The sequence below is a fragment of the Camelus dromedarius genome, chromosome 16 (genome assembly GCF_036321535.1).
Source record: "Camelus dromedarius isolate mCamDro1 chromosome 16, mCamDro1.pat, whole genome shotgun sequence".
NCBI lineage: Eukaryota > Metazoa > Chordata > Mammalia > Artiodactyla > Camelidae > Camelus > Camelus dromedarius.
This window is the reverse complement of record NC_087451.1, coordinates 3,976,728-3,992,583: the sequence shown is the minus strand read 5'-3', so window position 1 is coordinate 3,992,583 and position 15,856 is coordinate 3,976,728. Positions and strand designations below refer to the sequence as shown.

The following is a 15,856-nucleotide window of genomic DNA, read 5'->3' as shown; positions in this document are numbered from 1 at the left end:
CACCCACCCTTCACTGTTTTCTTAATCTCCTCTCCTGGCTAATTGCAACAGACTAACACCACCCTCCACCAAGTTCCCCAACTATGTCAAAAAGAAAGTAAGGTCCATGAAAGAGGAGACAACTCCATAGTCACCTCTGAATTCCTAGCATATATTAATGTCAATAAATAGAACTATGATTATGGCTTCTTTCCTTTAAAACCTTTCTGGTTATTTAAATGAGACCATGGAAGGGAGGTGTTTGGGTCCAGTATCTTGATCCAGAAGACTTTGGAGACCTTTTTCGGAATGGCTGCCCACTGATTCATTCAAAACACAACTTCTCTTTCCGGGAGGAGCTGTGATTTTCTGCCAGGAGTTTGTTGTCACTCTCATGCCAGAACAGATTTAAACTAAATACTTACATTGGATATGTTATTTTTCCCCGCTTCCAAAAAAATTGACTTTCCTTACTTCCTTGCCTTGAGGAATGCTTTTTTACTTTTCTTTCTAATTCACCCATTTATAAAGCAGGATTCAGGATGTGCTTGGCCTTACATAAGAACAGCCATCCAACTCCCAGTGTGAGAGGCCTGGGGCTCACCTCCTGCCCTCCTGTCAAGGCAACTGAAACTCAGTTCAGGAGCCAACTGGCCCCCCAGGGCTTCTAAGGCTTGCGTATCTCCCAGAATCCCTGCTTTCTGGTTTGACTTGGCTTCTGAGAATTTCCCCTCACTTTCTTGACAATTAGCTGTGCAGCTTGAAAGATGAGGAAGAAAGGTCTTATTTCTTAATCAGCATTTTAAGGAACTTATGTAATGAAGGTTTTCAAGAGTTTCTAGAACCCTCCATTTCCGAGACAGAAAACACACTAGATATTTTCTAAATCTAGCTATCATGTGCATTTTTTCTTTGCTTTTGTTTTCTTAACTGCTAACAGACATTTTTTAATTAAAAAATAAAATAAGGCCCCAAATAGGATAGAACATTGAAGAGGAAACAAAATTAAAGGGCAAAGACAGAAAAATGATAAGTACTCTACAAAGTTAATAGAAAACATACACTATGGATCAGATCAGCAATTCTCAGAAACAGCTAATTGAAACCTGACCATGAGGTAAAATGTCTCTCCTGTCAGGAGACGGCCAACAGAAAACAGAATTAAATCAACAAACTAAAATTCTAAGTCTGGCGAGGTAGAGAAGTCTACCAGCTAAATGTGTTTTCTTCTGGAAAAGAGGGAGACACACAAGATCTTTTCTGTGGAGCCTGAGCCCAGGTGAGGACGGTGAAGTGAGCTTTGTAAGTACCCAATTAGCAAAGTGAGTGATGAATAAAGAGACGTGAGCTTTGATGACAGAGATGATACTACTATTCACTTGTCCTGTAAGTATGTCTTCACGTTCAATGATCAATACCTCGGCGTCCTCAGGGATTGAGATTATAGGAAAATGCACAGCCGGTCCTAAACCTCCTCTATGATTGTGGCACTGCACTTAGATGTTTCAAGGGCATCTCCAACTCCACCTGCAAATAGCTGACTTCATGGTTCTCCTCCCATAGCCGTCCTGCCCAGGGCCCCTTGTCGGGGGGGCAAGGTCTCTCTGCCTGTCCCAGCTCAGTCCCATCACTCACAGATGTGACTGGACCCCTCCTTCAGGGCCCAATTTCCTCAGTCAATGAGTCCCACCACCCACACCTCACCTACCAGATTCTCACTGGCACTCCTTCAGCACTGACTCTGTGTTGGGGACCACGCTGCACATTGTGCACACGTTATCTCACTGGATCTCCACAGAAGTCCTGGGAAGTCGGTATATCACTGCTTCAATTAATAAGATAAATTGTTTCACTTCCTTGAGTGTGTCATCCAAAATGACACGGCTACTGAGCCACAAACCTGGGACTGAAAATCACTTGAAATTTGAACACTGCTACACCTCACAGCCACCCTACTCTGACTTATCACATCACCTCCTGCCAAGCCTTCTAAATGTTTCTAAGCATTCTACAAGACAAAAGTGATCTACGAGAGCACCCCTCTCCCCTACTTAAAATCTGACAATGACGTTCCACTTCCCTTAGGAGAAAGCCCCACCGGGCCTGAGCACAGCCCAATGGCCCAGCATCCACGTTCCCTGCGCGGCCGTGCCGCCTCACCCACCACGCAGCACTACATGTGCAGTGTCCAGGACAGGGATGCTGACTCCGTACAACCCGGGGCTCATCTCACTCAAACAATGATCACCCTCTTCAGTGCTGACTCTCAGAAAAATGTTTTCTCTGGATGAATAAATATCTTTATCCTTACAACTTCCCATCATTGATAATGAGCTCCCCCCAAAAGAGAGAAGACCTAATCCTCAGACTCCTTATCTGTAAAGTGTGAATAACAAGGAAATATGAGAGGTTTTAAGTGAAATAATATTCATGTGACGCTAAAGGACAATTCCCAACATACAGTAAGCACTCAATATGTGCTTACTTAATATTAATAAGAATATAATGCATTCCAGCAACCTTAAATCAATGCTTTATGGCTTTGTCCAAAAGACTACCGACAAACTATTGGACGAACCCCTTTGAGCAGATCCGCCCAAGCGTACTGGGATAGGTAAGCCTTGACTCCAGTTACAGCTGCAGCCAACCAGCACTACGGGGTGGGGGCAGTTTGCTCAAACTCGTACATGTTGTTTGAGCATTTAGTTGTAGTTATTGAATAAAGACAGGTATTATATAGTCAAAGCTCCTGAAACATAAATCTTCAAAGATTGATGCAAATTAGTTTCAAGTACAACACTCACTAGAAATTATTTGAAAATTATAGTCTTAGCTCCTCCACACATCGAAAGGGCATTTTCTTAATGTATCTGACTATATACACTGAGAGGATTGTTTAAAAGAAATTAAGATGAAGCCATAATGAATAAGCTTTCAGTATAATCTGCACAAAGCCCCACCCAAGGGTCTCACTTCTCACTTCCACATAGGTGTTCAGGTAGCTTAACCTGGGTCTTGGTTTCTTATGACACGGGGGTGGGAAGAATTCTGGATAGATTTATGTAGCAAATATAAATCTAGGGTATTTGCTGTGTAGGAATCCTAGAAATAAATAAATTGATATATAGTCCCACCCTTAGGAAGCTCAGCCTTTCCAATTACAACAGCATTAAAAATAAAATGAGAGATACATTTAACAAAATTTTACAAGATTTGCACATTGAACATTTTGAAGTATCACCAAAAAAAAATTAAAAGATCTACATATATGGAAGGCATCCCATGTTCATGGAATGGTAGACAATATTGTTAAAAATGTTAAGACTCCCCAAAGTGATCTACAAATTTAATGGAATCCCTATCAAAATTCCAGCTGACTTCTTTGCAAAAATTGAAAAACTGATGCCAAAATTCATATGGAAGTGCAAGGGACCCAGGTCAGCCAAAACAATCTTGAAAAAGAAGAGCAAAGTTGGAGGACTCACTCAAAGGTTACTACAAATCTATAGTACTCAAGTCATTACGGTACTGGCATAAGTTTGGATGCATAAATCTATGAGACACAATAAAAAATCCATGGGGGGAAAGTTATATTTACAGTCATTTTTCCAGAAATGTGCCATTGAAAGAATAGTCTATTCAACAAATGGTGCAGAGACACCTGGGTATCTGAAGGCAAAAGAATGAATCTGGAATCTGGACCCCCGTATTTTATTTAACAAATAAAATATTAATTCGAAATGGATCACAGACGGAAATGTAAAAACTAAATGTATAAACTTTCTAAAAGAAGACATAGTTTAAATCTTTGTGGTCCTAGGATAGGCTATGGCTTCCTAGATACAATACCAAGAGCACAAGTGAAAAAAAAGAAAGATAAAATGGACTTCATCAAAATTAAAACCATTTGTTACAAAGGACATCATCAAGAAAGTTAAATGAAAGGGGAAGGGTAGCTCAAGTGATAGAGTGCGTCCTTAGCAAGAAAAAAAAATGAATAAATCTAATTACCTCCCCTAGAAAGAAATTGTTTTAATGTTTAAAAAAAGTAAAGTGAAACGACAATCTGCAGAATAGGAGAAAAATTTTGCAAAGCATATATCTAATAAGAGACTAGTATCCAGGATATAAAACAAATGCTTACAACTGACCAATACAAAGAAAATCGACCCAATTTTTAAATATGCCAAGTATTTAAATAGATACACAATTGGCCAATAAGCATATGAAAAAATGATCAGCATCACTAGCGAAAACAACATCAAAATGAGATCTGATTTTACACTCACTAGGATGGTTATAATCAAAACATGGAAAATAACAAGTGTCGGTCAGGAGGCAGAGAAATGGGAACCCTCAATACGCAGCCGTTGGAAAGGGGCAATGGTGCAGCTTCTTTGGAAAAGCCTGGTGTTTCCTCAAAAGGTTAGAATTATATGGCACAGCAATTCCACTCCTACATATAGAGTCATCCCTCATTATCCTCGGGATTTCGTTTCAGGAAACCCCCACCCTGGATACCATAATCCAAGGATGTTCAAGTCCCTTTACAATCAGCCATCTGGATCCATGAAGTGGAAACTACAGATATGGCGGGCCAACTGTACAGCCAACAGAATGAAAATATATTCTCACAAAACTTGCACATCAATATTCATGGCAGTATCATTCAGAGTAGCCAAAGGTTACAAACAATATCCATCCATCAATGAATGGATAAACAAAATTACCAAGAATAGGCCCACAAACTTTTGGTCATTGAATCTTTGACAAAGGAGGTGAGAACATACAATGGAGTAAAGACAGCCTCTGCAGAAAATGGTGTAGGGAAAACTGGACAGCTGCATGTAAATCAATGAAGTTAGGCTACTCCCTCACAGCATACACAAAAATAAATTCAAAATGGCTTAAAGACTTAAACATGTAGACAAGACACTATAAACCTCTTAGAAGAAAACATAGGCAAAACATCTGACATACATCTCAACAATGTTTTCCTAGAGCAGTCTACTCAAGCAATAGAAATACAAGCAAAATAATACAAGTGGGATCTAATTAAACTTACAAGCTTTTGCACAGAAAAGGAAACAAAAAGCAAAACAAAAAGACAATCTATGGAATGGGAGAAAACAGTTGCAATAAATGAAACTGACAAGGACTTAATTCCCAGAATATGTAAACAGCTTTTACACTTAATAAGAAAGAAAAACAAACAATTCAATTCAAAAATGGGCAGAAGTCCTAAAGAAACATTTCTCCAATGAAGACATACAAATGGCCAATAGGCACATGAAAAAAATGCTCAATATCATTATCAGAGAAATGCAAATCAAAACTGCAATCAAGTCTCACCTCTCACCAGTCCGAATAGCCATCATTCAGAAGTTCACAGATAAATGCTGGAGAGGCTGCGGAGAATTGGGAACCCTCCTACACTGTGGTGTGAATGCAGTTTGGTGGAGCCATTGTGGAAAACTGTATAGAGGTTCCTCAAAAGACAAAAAATTGACCTCCCATATGACCCAGCAATCCCACTCCTGGACATATATCCAGAAGGAACCCTAACTCAAAAAGACACTTTCACCCCAATGTTCACAGCAGCATATATTTACAATAGCAAGACATGGAAACAACCTAAATGTCCACTGAAAGATGACTGGATAAAGAGACTGTAGTATATTTCTCCAATAGACTACTATTCAGCCATAAAATAATAACAAAATAATGTCATTTGCAGCAACATGAATGGACCTGGAGAATGTCATTCTAAGAAAAGTAAGCCAGAAAGAGAAAGAAAAATACCATATGAGATCGCTCACATGTGGTCTCTTAAAAAAAAAAATAAAAAAACAAAGACACAAAAAGATAAACTTATCTACAGAACAGAAACAGACACAGAGACATAGAAACCAAACTATGGTTACCAGAGGGGAGAGGGTGTGGGAAGGAATATATTGGGAGTTCAAGATTTGCAGATACTGAGTATGTATAGAATAAACCGCAAGTTTATACTGTATAGCACAGGAGAATATATTTAATATCTTATAGTAACTTATGTTTAAAAAGAATATGAAAATGAATACAGGTATGTTCTTATTTAACTGAATTGTTGTGCTGTACCCAAGAAACTGACACAACATTATAAACTGACTAGACTTCAATGAAAATATGTTTAAATAGATCAAAAACAAAAAAAAAGAAAAAGGATATTATGAAACCAAAAGAATAAAGTACTGACTCAGGCTACAATATGGATGAACCTTGAAACTTTATGCTAAAATAAGCCAGACACAAAAGGACAAATAGTGCCCTTTAAGGTGAACTGTATCTAAGCGTTTACTGTACTACTTCTGTAAATTTTCTGGAGGTTTGAAGCCTATCAATATCAAAATAAAATGTATTATTCATTAAAATCATAAAACGCTTCCTCACAGGATGGCTTTAATTATTAAATGCAGAAATGCATGTAAAGCTCCTGGAAAAACACTTTGCACGTCCACACACAGACACTGCTGTCACTGCCGCTCAGAGGGTGGTGCCAGCGCTGATGAGGGCTGCCTCCACTCGCTGCCCTGCAGACAGGAGTGAGGGCCTGGGCTCTGACAGGCAGGGTGAGCGTGACCCTGGGTCAGACACAGCCATGCCTCAGACTCTGCGTTACCCAACTTTCTTATACAAACTGTAACATGTAATGTAAACAAGCTACAGGGATGTATCTTACAACACAGAGAATACAGCCAATGTTTACAGTAACTATAAATGGAGCATCTATTGTACACCTGAAACATATCATTTTAAATCAGCTATATCTTTGTAAAAAATTTAAAAATAATTTAAAAATGTTATCACTTTAATATTCAATTTGGTTTTTAAGTAACTACTAAACAGCTTAGAATGTATAAAAGCATTTAAGTGTGCTGTTTGTTTACATATTTATTTACTTTCAGCCTCCTGCTAAAAGAGAAATTAAACGATTTTTTTAAACACACCTTAACAACCATAACAACAAAAAGGCAAAATTGAGAGTGAAGAGAAATTGGAGATTCAATACTTAAATGAAACCAGGGGGAGGTAAAGTCATAAAAATGGATTCTCTGGAGTCAGGGCAAGTGTTAAAGGCCGACTAGAAATTCAGCTGTAAGATTCTTGGCAGCTAAAGCAAAAAGAAAAGATCATGGGGGGATGGTAGAGCGTGTGCTTAGCGTGCACGGGGTCCCGGGTTCAAGCACCAGGGCCTCCACTAACAGATAAATACACCTAATTACCTACCCCCCCAAAAGAGTCCCAAAGAAAAGAAAAAGAGAAATTTCTTTCCAAAAAAACCTGATATTAAATTTGGATTAAATACTTAAAAAAAAAAAGAAATATAGAAATGATGAGTGACACTGTGAAGGAAAAGCCCAGCTGGGCTAACGAGCTAAGTCACAAATCTAAGTGTGATAAGTGTCAGTTTACTGATCTAAGCATTGCTGGGCTAACTCGTAAATCTGAAGTTTAGTGTCAGCTTACTGGGCTAATAAGCTAACTCGTAAATCCAAGGTGAACAATTGTCAGTAACGTGATCTGTTCCAAATTCATAAGCTTCAGTGTACTGATTCCTTGCTTTTTGTTGTTTGAGCCTTATTGGCTAATAGCCCCTTACTTGTAATTAAACCTATAGAACCTCATGTGCAGGTCTTGGAGGTGCTCAGAGCTTCGGAACAGGAGCCCCTCTGAGCCTGCCAGCCTAATAAATCTCAGTGCTTGTTTCTTGGCTGGCCTGTTCTTTCCGTAACAACACAAGTGATAATGCCCTTGAGATAAATCTGTGATGGCTGCTGGCAGGTCCCCATGTCTCACGTGGCAAAATCTGAAACATCCTTCTCACCACTCAGAGTCATCATAAACCCACTCCACACTTCCCGCTGTTAAATGCAGGAGCACAGGCAGGGCCTGGCCTTTGCTCTCTCTGTGTCATCACAGTGAGACAGGATGGAAGGGGGCAGAGCACAGCCATTCAAGGAAGGCCACAGCAATTAACATCAAAATGGTGAAGGATTCAACCCCCAGTAGGCCTTGAGGCTCAGGATGAAGAGATTTAACTTCTAGCAGAGCTTGAGCTTCATTATACACCCATTGTAATAGTAACATGGTGAATAACATGCCCCAAGGTACCATGGCAGTCCCAAGGCTAGCCACAAAAGGTCAAAGGGTGGGAAATGGCCAACTCCCTGGGAATCCCAGCCCCTTGCCCTTAGGCTGGTCCTTCTACTTATTAGCATATGAAACCACCAAGCCCAAGAAAACGAGCAACACAGCGCCACCTCGCGGTCACCCCTCTCTCTCTCTCTTCGGAGAAAGCCCACACTCTGTGGAGTGTGTACCTACTTTTAATCTGAGCACCCAAACCCCACACCTCATGGCCTTTCTCTTGCCTTTCAATGTGTCTCTGTGAATAAATCTACCTTTTCTCAACACTGGCTTGCTCTTGAATACTTTACTGCACGAAGCCAAGGAACAAAATCTGGTGGGACACATCCCAGGGGCTCAACAAAAGCCTGGGACACAGCCCTTCTCATGCCTCACTTTTTTTTCCTTGTATCAACAGGACTGGGTTGTGAAGGGAGCTCTGAGGCCCCAGCTAAGGGACAGAAGCCACCCCCAGGGCTCGAATTGGCGGGCAGCCTCTTCCCCAGCAGGGGCCTTGGGGTCTGCCCTGTTCTCTGTGTTTCTCTGTTGTGCTGACTCCCCAGCCACAGAGCGTTCTCCCTAGGCCTGTCCCCACAAAACCCTTCTTTCCAAAATTCAAGCACATCATGTCACATTGCTCTTATTCAACCAGGAAGCTTTCAGCGCACTTTTTCCTTCCCTAGTAAAGAATTTATCTGTCCTCCCTCCCATCCCAACACTTCTTTCTTTGTGAGAACTCTGCACTCCCCACACACCATCCTGAACGCTGGTGCCTTGCTGGCTGGGACCGAGATGTTTCAGTCTCACACAGCCTGCATCCTTTCACTTTCCCCTTGTTACCATACAAAAGCCTTTCCTGAGTCACCCACAAATCTGATTCTGAACTTCGTAAAGTGCTGAGGTTGCAGTCACTGTGTGCATACCTCCCAGGTTTTGACTAAGTTTCCTTCACGAGATCTTCATTAAGGAGCTGCATCAAGAAGTTGAAATAGGATATTCTTACATCTGAGAGGAGGAGCCTGCAAGAAATTTAAATGGCTTTCAAGAGAGAGTTAACCAGGGACAGAGAGGTCACAGGTCCTAGTCAACAGTGTCATGAGGCAAAATGTTCTTCAAAGGCTCAGAGTGGCTTCTGAACGTGGAGTCGGCAGGGAGGAGGTGACATGCAGTGAGTGGGGTGAGTGACACAGGGTACGCTCCCCCAGCTGGGGAAGAATTGGATTTTGTTCTAGTTTTCCAAACAATTTCTTAATACCTTTTTCTCCTATTGTCACATACCATTTCCCATGAATTAAGAATATCAATGTCAGTCATTTGGGCCGCTTGGGAGAGGCAACATGATGCCATTCACAGGGCTGGGACATGACAGCCACACCAGTCTAGGTTGAAAGACCAGTGGGGGTATTTCCATGGTGATCACGGGCATGCAGCATACTCCCCAGCTTCAATGACCTCATCTCAAAGGTGGGGCAATAAAACTACCAAGAAAAGTGCGTGATGATTATGGAAGACATCTGTTTACTAGGTAAGTGCCAGTGACAGCTGCAGCTTAATGGGGAATGAGTATGATTAACAAGGTCCTATCTACCTGGCCACACGCTCCCTGCCTTCCTGCCTTGGTGCAGCAGCAGAGTTTGTTTAGCTGAGATGAACGCCCCCAGAGCAGCCCCGACGGGAAAGCTCGCAGCTCTGCATTGTGAGGCATGTTCCTTTCCTTCTCAGTGCTGATCACAGTTTGCTGTCATCTGTTTTTATGTTTATCACTTTTGTAACTTCCTCTCCTCTGGAGTTTTTGCTCAAGCAGCGCAGGGCCAGGTGTGTCTTGTGGCCTGCCCGATATTCTGGGCTGGGAAACAGCCGACCACACATCTGGCTCTGGTGCTGAACAGAGAGGGCAGAAGGCCCTGGGGCCCATGCTGAACCGAGGCCCATGCACCCAAAATGATGGTCTGACTTTGGGCAAATTACACAGTCTTCTTTACCCTGAGATTCCTCATCTGTCCATGAAAACAACTGCCCATGGCACACAGAGTTACCAAGATTAAAGGAAATCACCAAATTCACAACATATTCAAGGGGCTACCAGTGCATCCTCAACAGACAAATGCTGCCTTTATGGCTCTGACACACGCCAAGCGGGGTGGCCACACACAGTGAACACTGCTAAGTGCTTCATATGTGCTACAATACTCTTTAGAACTTACAACAATCCCAGGAAGAAACGAATATTATCATGCCCATTTCACAGATTCACCAACAGGTTAAGAGAGGTTACATTCTAGTCCAAGGCCGTATGGTGAGGAAATGGCGATTTAAACCGGAATCTGGGCCCAGGCTTAGGCTCCATCTCTCTCCCATCTACCTGAGCACTTGCCTATGAATTCCACCTGTCCAATACACAAGTTTGCAGCCGGCCAGCTCTTAAATGCAAAGTGTGCCACCATTTGTCAATGTTGGTTAATTACCATAAACTGTTCTCAGAAACCACTCCAGAAAAGAAAGGTGGACTTAAGAAATTCTGCATTGCGTTCTCCTGTAATGTGCAGAAACCCTTCACTACACCACCAAATCCAAATGTATGCTTCCTCCATGTTTATGTTTGCACACGGCTTATTAAAGTAGAAGTTACCTGCAGTAATTCCATCTCGGTTGCTTTCCAAGGTTGCAGATTATCCATAATCAGTCCGTGAATGAAAATACTACAATGTGAATGAAAATACTGCAACCATGTCAGTAAACAAAGAATGCTGAAACCAAGTCATCAGCGGCTGCTGCCACCCCCCAGCGACTGCATGCCTACAGCCCAGCCTCTCAGCCACTCACAGTGGTGCCCTCTGAGCGGACTCATAGTAAGAAAGGACAGGATACTGGCCCTAGATACCTAGGTACCTGCCAAAGGGATGAATTCAATGACACAAATGTTTGCTTCCTCCCATACACAGAAAAGCACTAAATACTTGATCTTGAGATATCTGGTTTTCTTTAGATAACAAGCAATATTTTATTGTTCCAACTACCTGGTCTTTCTTGTAAAACTTCTATATATCCTAGCTCCTCCCCTACCTCTTGTGAGCAGTCCCTCAGAGTGATCTGAGAGGTTGCCATCCCGGCTCGAGTCCTCCAGCCAAAGAAAACATAACTCTTAACATTTAGGCTGAACGTTTATTTCAATGAAGTCCCAGAATAGACAGAACTCATCAATTCTGTAATGGAACACACTGGATCAGGAAACAAAAGCGTGTTTTAGTCCGGAAAAACTACGGTTTCCTCTTTCTTCCTGTCATTATACAATCCCACCAGAACTCATTAATTTGCTGTCTGCTCATCTGGCAACCAAACTCAGAGAAGAGTCAACTCAGCAGAGTGCTCTACTCGGGAGAACACCCCGCAGCAGCACTGAAGGCTACCTGTCCTCCCGCACGCTCTGCTGACCCTTGGTGTCCTCCGTGACGACCAGGACAACAGAGCTGTTCCCAACAGCTGCGAAGTCCCACACGTTAAATAAATCATTTTATTTTATACGATATTTTACGTATATACCCATCTCTGAAAACAGCTTTGCTAGAAGCCCAAATCTTCAGCATCAATCTGCAAAGGCAAATCCGGTCTGCAAGGGAAAACAAGACTTAAGGGGAAGCTAAGGCGTCCAAAGTACTCTCCACAACCTAAGGCCTCCAAAGTCCCCTGCAGGACCTTCAACCAAACTGCCTGCAGGCCTGCAGCTGCAGGCGGCAACATGTCTGCTTTTAAAGCAACCCCTTCCTGCCCTCGGGCACTACAATGTCCCTCTACGCCCTCCCATCTCAGGGTAAGAGCAGCCGCTGCAGAACCTCACAGGGCAGCACTGACAGGACTGGACAAAGAGGATCAGAGCTAAACTAAGCCTTCTGATGACACGAGCTTGTCACTCTGTCACTTTACAGATGAAGATATATATAGAGAGAGGTGGGGTGATCTTGCTCAAAGTCACACAGCTAATAAGTGGCAAAGTCTATAACACTGCTCCTCCCTCCGGCGTGACGCCCCAGCTGGGACGCCCACAGGGTTCTCTCCGGCCTGCCGGACCAGTCCTTTACTGTCACTCATAAAACACCACAGGGTCTGACCCTAGCCTACCTTTTCAGCATCTTTTCCCTGCAGTCTCGCAGGAACAATGCAGTTCGGGCCATTGTATGACTTCTGGCTCCCAGAAGCTTCCGTGCTCAGACTGGTCTTGCCTGTGCATCCAGCACTCTGCTCAGAGGCTCTTCCTCCCCTGCAGGAACACGTTCCCACTCTCTGCATGACACCCCCTCAGGGAAGCCCTCTTCTCGCCCTCAGCTCAGCAGTTGTCCCAGGCCACATCCCGAGCTGCCCCATTAGGACTGCGGGTGCCCAGGTTTGCTAGTCAGACCAGCAGCCTCAGAGCCAGGGTTTATGCCCGGGTCACCCTGCAAACCTACTGCCTGCCACACAGCCCCCAGCCAGCAGGTCACCTGAAAGTCGCAGCAAGGGCCCCACCCAATCCCGAAGTCTCTTCATTTGCCAGCACCACTGATGACTGGTCTCCAAACTTTGGTCAGTTTTGCACAAAACAGCAGCTTCCACTGTGAAGCAGGGGGTTTTCTCTTCTGCTCCCCATCCTTACTGGAAACGTCTAGGGAAATGAAAAGGCCTTTTCTCAACACTTTTCTGATGACACCCTCCCACCCACAATACTCACATGCTCAAGAGCTTTGGGTCCACGTGGTTTTGTTTCCATTACGCTAAGGGGCTCAAAACACTGCGGGATTCTTTCTCTTTTGAGGGTATTTTTACTCAGTTTATCGGCTTTAATCTGTTTTTGTCTCTCTCTTCAATATCCCTAGAAGTTGCCACTTCTTATTCCCTTCAGCAGCCTCCCTCTCAACATATAGTCTAGGAAATCAGCTGTGATGAGCGGCCCGGGGGCAGTCACAGAAGATGCAACTAAGGCACAGAGAGGTGACATAATTTGCCCGAGAAGATCAGCTTCAAGCCCCAACACTGTGTGTCACGTCCCTCTGTTTAACTCTTATGCTAAGCAAGCGAACTTTTTGTAGATTATGGTTATAAACAGATGAGGTATGAAAATACATACAAGGACACACATCAACTCTAAGATGTTCATTAACTCCACTATTTTGTTTCTATTTATGTTATTTCTATTAAAAAAATTAAGAACCTCTGCAGTCAATATAGCAAAATGTTACTGGGCTTTAAATACAGAATATAGAGGTTTTAAGTGTGTCATTACTCATCCTTATTTGTATGTTCACAAGACAAACTGATTTGAAAGTCTCTCTCCCCTCCCCCTACTCACTACTGGCTCTCACCTGAGCTCCCGAACCACACATCTAACAGCCTTTCACTTTACCCACAGCTGAACTCATCAGTTATCCCCCAGAACTCCCTCTACAGCTTTCCCTCCTCAGAGCACAGCAGGACCATCATTTACCTCATTAATCCACCCAGAAACCTGTTCCTTACTCCATCCTACCTTCACAGACATCATACATCCTTTCCTTTTTACCATCTAAACATGCCTTCAATCTGTTCGCTTTTACCCGCTGACCATCCCACCGCTCAAGTGGAAGCCACCAACACTGCCCACCTGGACTCACGAGTCTCCCAATTGGCCCCAAAGCCACTCTCCCCTACTTGAGACAAATGGGATTGTGTCACTCCCACGCTTTTAGGACTGTTTTCAAACCCACTGTTCTTAGAAGAAACTCCAAGTTCTTCGCCTGATGAATGTCTTTGCCATCAAATTGTCAGCTCAGGGAGAGGAGGACACGCCCTCTCCCCTAGGACCTGACCTCTGGCAGAGCATCAGCTTGGGAGGACCTGCTGAGCTACACCAGCCTGTATTCTAACCCTGGTCTTGAGTTCTTAGCAAACTGCTTCAACTATCCATACAAATCCAAGGTAGATTAGAAAGATTTTAGATGTTGAGCTAGACTATTGATTTGGGGATTTTGCACTAGCAACCTGCAAGTACATGTTCTAATGATTCTGTCTTCTTAAAACCACACCCAGATTAAGTAGTGTTTGTGGAATGTCTTCGGAGTAAAAGGGAATGTACTTTTGCAGACTTTATGTTTTATACCATGAACAACCCGGACAGGGTCACAAATGGAACTGCCTCACAAGTGACAGAAGACAGGTGAGAGGCATATAGCAACAGGTCACAAAGATGGTAAGAGCAAAGTTGTTTCTCCAACCCCCCAAAAATTTTTTGAAAGAACTGAAAACTCTGAATTTTGAAAGTAAAATACTATCATATAAAGAAATAAAATAATCCTCTTCATCAGTGTTTCAAGATCTGACTCCAGAATTTTTAGCATGCCATATTGAATATTAGCACAGAAAAATCAGATGGACTATTGGTGAGTAAGTTCCAGGAAAACTGCAGTAATTCCTCCACTTGTAAAATGACATAAACTCACCTGTCGAAGATGAATGTAAACCGCATTCTGGAGAAATTCGGAAGCTCCCAGGCTCCGCTTCTGGATGGCAAGGACACGGACAGCTTTGAAGCATGCTTCTAACTCAGTCACCAGCATTCTTACACTGCAGGGGGAAACGGAGGCCCTCGGTCAAGAGCAGAGGTGTTCCTGTCGTGTCTCGCAGGCCGTGCCTCGGGGACTCAGTGTCCTGCAGCAGCCCGGCCCCAGGCGAGGACCCGCAGCATGGCCCACCCAAGCAGGAGGTGCACTGGGCTTGAGAAAGCCCATCCCCGTTGGGGGCAAGAGTGGCTGGTGGGTTTGAGTGAACATATAAATGCCCATAGAAATATACCTGCATTCATTCAAGTGATACAAGCAACAGTAGCAGGCTATTTAACAAAATTTCAACTGTCAGTGGAAATTTACCATTCGTTTCCGCTTGTCCCCTGCACTCTGAGACAGGCTTAGGCTCTCTCACACCGGCAGCTCTGATGTAATAGTTGTGAAGTCGTTTTACTTTGCTGCAAGTGTCCTCGCTCCCCGTGTGGCTGTGACTGTCGTCTCTTAACACAGTCAGATGTCTTCCTGGATCTCTCCCTGCGTTCCTTGCTCCTGCTCCTCAGATCCTAAGATAAAGGGCAAGTGAAGACACATGACCAGAAAAGGCACCGTGGACTTGAACGAAGTCCTCAGTGATCCCCTAGGTGAGTGCTGCCCACCCCTTACCTTCGATTCTCAAGGTTCTGCCCAGGGTGACATCCAGACAGGAGAGCGTCCTGGGCCAATTAAAAGCTATGTGACTTGGGCCCTGGGACAGGTGCAGGAGCTGGTTCCAGAGCCGTGCCCCTCCCCACCTCTGCTCCCCTCTCTCCCAAGGACCCACTGCCAAGCCCCCAGGTTCCCTGATATTCTGTCCTTCTCTTCTAATCTAATCCAAGCCCTTTTCCTCTTTCTTTATTCCCTAATTATCACCAGCTGAAGTGGTTTTTCAGTCACAGTATCTGAAAAAATTTCCGGCAGCTGAAAAAGAGGTCTCCGGAGGTCAATGCCCATATGCTGGTTCCTGAAGAGAGCCCCTGGTTATGGGGTCCCTCACCAACACCCACGGGGCATCAGACATGTTGCAGAGTCGACCACCCCCAACAAGAGTTTGCTGTGACCCCAATGCCCGCACAGCATCCCTGCTCTCATAAATGTATTTGGCCCACTTATCCGTTACTAAGAAGCAAAAGTAAAAAAATTGCTCATGTTTCTTACTAAAA

At 43.6% G+C, this 15,856-nt stretch overlaps 1 long non-coding RNA gene across 6 annotated transcripts in view; it reads right to left on the bottom strand.

Annotated features, from left to right (window-relative positions):
- Positions 1 to 10,531: 10,531 nt before the first annotated feature.
- LOC135323188 (uncharacterized) overlaps positions 10,532 to 15,856 on the bottom strand; it is a 90,954-nt gene continuing 85,629 nt past the window's right edge. For 3 of the 6 annotated variants that reach the window (XR_010384421.1, XR_010384424.1, XR_010384419.1), the window contains 3 exons: positions 15,021 to 15,220; positions 14,595 to 14,718; positions 10,533 to 12,784 (listed from right to left, as the gene is read on the bottom strand). This is a non-coding gene — a long non-coding RNA (uncharacterized LOC135323188). Of the gene's footprint in view, positions 12,785 to 14,594; positions 14,719 to 15,020; positions 15,221 to 15,856 lie in introns of all 6 variants that reach the window. The other 3 variants (XR_010384420.1, XR_010384422.1, XR_010384423.1) reach the window with 3 other exon arrangements.